The 6,243-nt window shown below is 30.9% G+C and overlaps 1 pseudogene; it reads left to right on the forward strand.

Annotated features, from left to right (window-relative positions):
- The first annotated feature begins 3,181 nt into the window (after positions 1-3,181).
- Positions 3,182-5,863, forward strand: LOC150025644 (uncharacterized; annotated as a pseudogene).
- The last annotated feature ends 380 nt before the right edge of the window (positions 5,864-6,243 follow it).

Consider the following 6,243-nt stretch of genomic DNA (forward strand, 5'->3'; position numbering starts at 1 on the left):
ACACGACACGAGCAACTCAGAAAATCAATGCCAACCGAAGAAATCGACAATGGAAACAGAGAAAGGATAATGAAAAAAAGAGAAAAATCGATGGTGATGACGGTGGTGTTGCGTTCGCCGGAAAGAACAATGGTGGTGGAGCGTATAGGGGCGTGAGAGAGAGAATATGTACTGAGAAGAGGAAGAAGAAACCAATTACCGTGGTGAAGCAGTAAAAGCAGGTCCGTGGTGGAGGAGGAGAAACAGGTCCGTGGTGGAGGAGGAGAAGCTCTGTGGTAGAGGATGAGAAGTAGCTCTCCGATGGAAGAGGAGAATAGCTCTACGGTGGAGGAGAACAATAATGAGTTTTTTAGTCAAAAGTTGAAAAAAGTGTGAGTATTTTCCTGAGGTTTGAAAATACATCTTTGGAAAAGTTAAAAAAAAGATAATTTTTCTTTTTTTATTAAAAATATTTATATAAAATAAATAAAAATTAATTAATTTTAATTAAATAAATATTTAAAATTAAGAATATTTTTAAAAAAATTTATATGTTTAAACTTACACTTTCAAAAACTTTAAGAATTTAGTTATCAAATATATTAAAATTATTTTTTTAAAAAGTTCAATTATATTTATTTATTGAAATTTGAGAAAATTTAAAATATTTTATTGATGTTTTACAATAAACATTTCAAACTTAATGAAAATTAAAAAAACTCCATTATTTTGATGAGATTTTAGAATAAATTAATGAAACTTAACAAAGGTTAAAAAGCCTCAACTATTTTGCAGAGGTTTTAAAGTAAACCTTTGAAAATTAACTAAGGTTAAAAAACCTCCGTTATTTTGCGGAGGTTTTGAAATAAACCTATGGAAATTAATGAAGGTTAAAAAAACCTCAGTTATTTTGCGGAGATTTTAAAATAAACCTTTGGAAATTAATGAAGGTTAAAAAAACCTCCGTCATTTTGCCGAGGTTTTAGAATAAACCTTTGGAATTTAAATAAGGTTAAAAAACCTCCGTTATTTTGTTGAGGTTTTAGAAAAAAACCTCCATTAATTAAATCAATTCCTAAGGTTATGTTAACCTCCGCTAAATAACCTCCACTAAAACCTTTTTTTCTTGTCATGAGGTGTTTTACCAATTGTTTGCAAAACTACATTGTTTTGACAATGATATAAAAATATTAAATTACTAGGACTCTCAAGAATGTAATTTGCAAATTTGTGGCTTTGGAATAATTCATTTTGTACACACATGTACATGAAACCATCACCATTAGAAAGGGATGGAATGAAAATACTATCACTACAAGAAAATGATTAAATGACAACTAATTTCGAAAAAAAAAATAGTTTTTATAGTAACTAAGTTAGATACCATTTTATAAACTAAAAATTATTAGTTACTAAAATGATATCTATTATTAATAAAAATTATAATAAAATTAGATACTACATTTTTGGTAGCTAATAACAAATAAAAAAATAAAATAAAATTAGAGACCATTTTTTTAGTCTCTTTGTTAAGATGTAATTGGAAACCAATTTTTAAGTCACTTTTAATATATTTTAGAAACTATTTTTTTATAAAAATAATAAAATTAAAAACTAATTTTTTAGTTTCTAATCATCACATAATTAGATACTTAAATTTTTATTCACTACTATTTAAATTTAGATACTAATTTTAGAGTAATTAAATTTTATAAAATTAATTATTTTTTTAAATTTTTTTAATTTGAGCAAATTGGTTGCAGGGAGGTAAAATTAATCTATCTTTCTCTGTAGCCTTTTCTTCTCATCTCTCAATCTCCACAACACACTCTCCAATCGGTGGCGGCGCATCCACGACGGCGACGCTCCCCGACGGCGACTCACCCGCGACAGCAGCGTGAGATGGCAGCGCATTCCGCGACAGCAACACACGACGACAACGTAGTAGTATGCTTCTCCTTGTCTCATTTCGAGCTCTATTCTTACTCTGTTTTTTATTTTTTGTGCTTGCTCATCCTTATAGATTTTAGGTCATTGCAGTAGAGTAGGATGCTTTTCCTTGTCTCAAATTTAACAATTATATTCCAATGTGGAGTTTCAACATTTGATTTTCAATCCATAGACTCTTGAATGGTCCTCCTACACATTTTTATTACCATTTCAGAAATCCAAAACTTGGCAATTCTTTTTAATCTTCTCAGATTGCATAAATACTTAATTTATAACTTCTCAACTATCAACTGATAACACAATTGATAGTTTTTTTTAATCTATGTATAGATTCCTTATAAGATAATAGTGTTAGTTTTATATCAGTTGATAGTTTTTTTAATCTATGTATAGAATCCTTATAAGATAATAGTGTTAGTTTTTTTTTTTTTGGAATAGAGTATTCCCTGCTGTGTGGTATAAAATGAAAATCAATCCATTACTTTATTCACAAAAGTCTCCATCACTCTTAAATTTATGCATCTTGAACACATTAATAAGATATCTATTTGTATGAAATTGGCCTTATAATCTTGCACACACTTTTTGATTTTATAAACAATACATATGATGTTTCTATTCCAATATTTGACGCCACATAATGAGTATCTTCTAGCATTATTTAATTCACGAGATCGAATGTGGTCTAGTTTCAGACCTATAGAATTGTTACATATAATATTGAATGACTGAGTATTAAAAGTCATAAGATTAGAACGTCTTATGACTTAGGATAACCTAATTTTTTATGAGTTTCCTTTCTACTTATTGGATTTTAGGATTTTAATTGGATATCCTCTTTGTTATCAATCCTTTTGAAGAATAGGATTTGTTTAGCACTACCATCTGCATGAAGCTGAAAATTAAACAAGAACCGCTCAAGATAACCTAATTTCTTCTATGTGTTGAGATGGATTTGTTTAGAAGTCTTATATTTATTCATAGGCTTTATATATGAAAATTTTTTGTTGAATGTTTATGTAGCTAATATGTGTATTAATCTGTGTGTGGTAGGTGAGTAAATAGGTTGAATTCTTTTAGTCCAAGACTAGTACCTGTGGAGCTACAAGTTTCTCCTGTTCTTCCGGCAAAAAAAAAAAGGTTAGACATTTTTTATTTTAGTCATTGTATGTTCATAGTTTAGGGAATATTTTATTGTTCTCAAATAAATTAAATAATGACAGATTATAAGACTTTCTTTTATAGTTGAATGATGCATTGTGTTATACGACATATTGTGGATATTCGTCAAAATCGAAGTTGGATGTATGATAGATTTATGTCTGATAGAAGGGGATATAAAGATGCATTTTTAAAAGGAGTAGATGAATTTGTGTCCTATGCATGTGAAGAAACAAATTTGTCAAATGGAAAAATAAGATGTCCTTGTTCTAAGTGCAAAAATCTAAGGTTCTTCCATTTTGAAGAAGTTAAAGTTCATCTTTATAAGAAAGGATTCATTCCCGAATTTTGGTATTGGACATGTCATGGAGAAAGTGACCCAAACATATGCATAGATACTAGTCTTGAGATTTTCAGTACACCTCAATTGATTTGAGAGCGTGGTTTATGATGTTGCTGGTCTAGAGTATGAAATAGATCATGATCAAGAAATGGATGACTCTCCAAGTATGAATGAGACTCCAAACATAGAAGCCCAAAGGTTTTACGAACTATTAGATGCAACCCAAAAACCATTATGGCCCGGATGTAATAATCACACTGAATTATCTTTTACTGTTAGATTTTTGACAATTAAATCAGAGGGGAACATTTCTCAAAGATCTTGTGATCAAACATTAGCCCTTATGAAAGAGACACATCCTATTGGTAATCTTATTCCTAAAGATTTCTATAGGGCCAAAAAGTTAGTCTCAAAACTTGGTTTAACTGCAAAAAAAATTGATTGTTGTTTTGATGGTTGTACGTTATTTTACACTGATGAAGAAATGAAATTAAGAGAATGTAGATTTTGTCACAAACCACGTTTTCATATACGAGGTGTTGGTAGAGATAAATACAAAGAGGTTCTTGTTAAAAGAATGCATTATTTACCTCTCATTCCTAGGCTTAAGAGATTATATGCCTCCATGAGTTCTGCTCCACATATGAGGTGGCATCATGAAAATAGACGAGAACCTGGGGTGTTGTGTCATCCATCTGATGGTGAAGCTTCGAAACATTTTGATAAAATGTATCCTGAATTTGCATTTGAACCAAGAAATGTAAGGTTAGCTTTATGTTCTGATGGTTTTTCACCTTTTAATAATTCGACTCCACCTTATTCTTGTTGGCCGGTAATTATCACCCCTTATAATCTTCCTCCAGAATTATGCATGACTACTCCTTTTATGTTTTTGACATTAATTATCCCTGGGCCACATAGTCCAAAAGGTAAAATTGATGTGTATTTGCAACCATTGATTGATGAGTTAAAACAATTATGGAATGGAGTGTTGACATATGATATTTCAAGAAAACAAAATTTTATGATGAAAGCTACATTAATGTGGACTATTAATGATTTTCCTGCATATGGAATGTTGTCGGGTTGGAGTACATCAAGGAGATTAGCATGTCCATACTGTATGAACCAATCAAAAGCTTTTAGATTGAAAAGAGGTGGGAAAATTTCTTGGTTTGATTCTCATCGTCAATTTTTGCCTATGGACCATTCATTCAGAAGAAATAAGGATGCATTTTATAAAAATCGAATTGAAAAGTCTTAACCTCCAATATTTTTGACTGGGAATGAATTGTGGGAACAAGTTTGTTTTTTCCCAAAAACAACTGAAGTTAGTCCTTGTATTTGTGATGAACATGGTGGGTCTCATAATTGGACAAAACAAAGCATCTTTTGGGAGTTGCCTTATTGGAAAACCAATTTGATAAGACATCATCTTGATGTAATGCATGCAGAGAAAAATGTGTTTGATAATGTCTTCAACACAGTGATGGATATAAAAAATAAGACCAAAGATAATGTTAAGACGAGAATGGACTTGAAGGAGTATTGTAAGCGAAGAGAACTAGAACTACAATTTCAACCTAGTGGAAAAGTCTTAAAGCCTAAAGCAAAGTTTGTTTTGTCCAATGAACAAAAAAATATTGTTTACAAATGAATTAGTGAGTTGAAAATGCCAGATGGGTATGCCTCAAATTTGCGTAGATGTGTAAACCTAAACCAGAGGAAGTTGTTTGGAAGGAAAAGTCATGATTGTCATGTGTTAATAGAGATGTTATTACCTATTGCTTTTCGTGCACTTCCCCATCAGGTGTGGAATCCTATAGCTGAATTAAGTAAGTTTTTTAAGGACTTGTGCTCAACAATTTTGAGAGTGGATGATTTGTTATTAATGGAAAAAAACATCATCATTACGACATGTAAGTTGGAACAAATATTTCCTCCTGAATTTTTCAATTCCATGGAGCATCTACCTTATGAAGCTAGAGTGAGAGGTCCTGTTCAATACCGCTGGATGTATCCATTTGAGAGGTAATTTTTTACTTCATTTAATGTACACAATTGTATATGTTAGTTATAAGTTTAGTAGTTAACAATATGCTTTTGTATAGGTACTTGAATAGGTTGAAACGAATGGTTAAAAACAAACCCCATGTAGAGGGTTCTATTTGTGAGGCATACTTAAGCTTGGAGACTTCTCATTTTTGTTCATATTATTTTGAGTCACATGTCCAATCAATGAGAACTAAAGTTGGTCGAAATGATTTTGGAGGTCAAAATGACACGAGCCAAACAACTTTATCAGTTTTCAATCATGTTGGTCGTCCAGGAGGAACTTGTAAGAGTCATTATTTGAATGAGAAAGAATTAGCTATTGTGCATTTGCATGTCCTGCTTAATTGTGAGGAAGTTCAATCATATATTGAGTAAGTATTTTAATTTTATATCTCATTTATTTATTTTTTTAATAGTTTTAATGTATATAAGAATGTATACAATTACAGACACTTTGTGCAATATTTGGAAGCATCTATTCCAAATATAAGTAGAATTGATATTGATGGGAGAATTGCATCCGAATTTCCATTTTGGTTTCGAACATATGTAAGTATTATACACTTTTCTTCTGAATAGTTCTATTAATTATGAAAAATAATGATTTTGGGATTGTTATTTATAGGTTCATGATAGAAATAACTTAGTACAAAATCAACATTTGCATCACTTGGCATGGGGTCCCCAAAAAAAGGTTCTTACTTGGCCCATATACTTTGTCAATGATTTCAAGTTTCACATGAAAGAATGGAGTA

This window comes from Phaseolus vulgaris, chromosome 8, assembly GCF_051622355.1.
Source record: "Phaseolus vulgaris cultivar YP4 chromosome 8, ASM5162235v1, whole genome shotgun sequence".
Taxonomy (NCBI): Eukaryota; Viridiplantae; Streptophyta; class Magnoliopsida; order Fabales; family Fabaceae; genus Phaseolus; species Phaseolus vulgaris.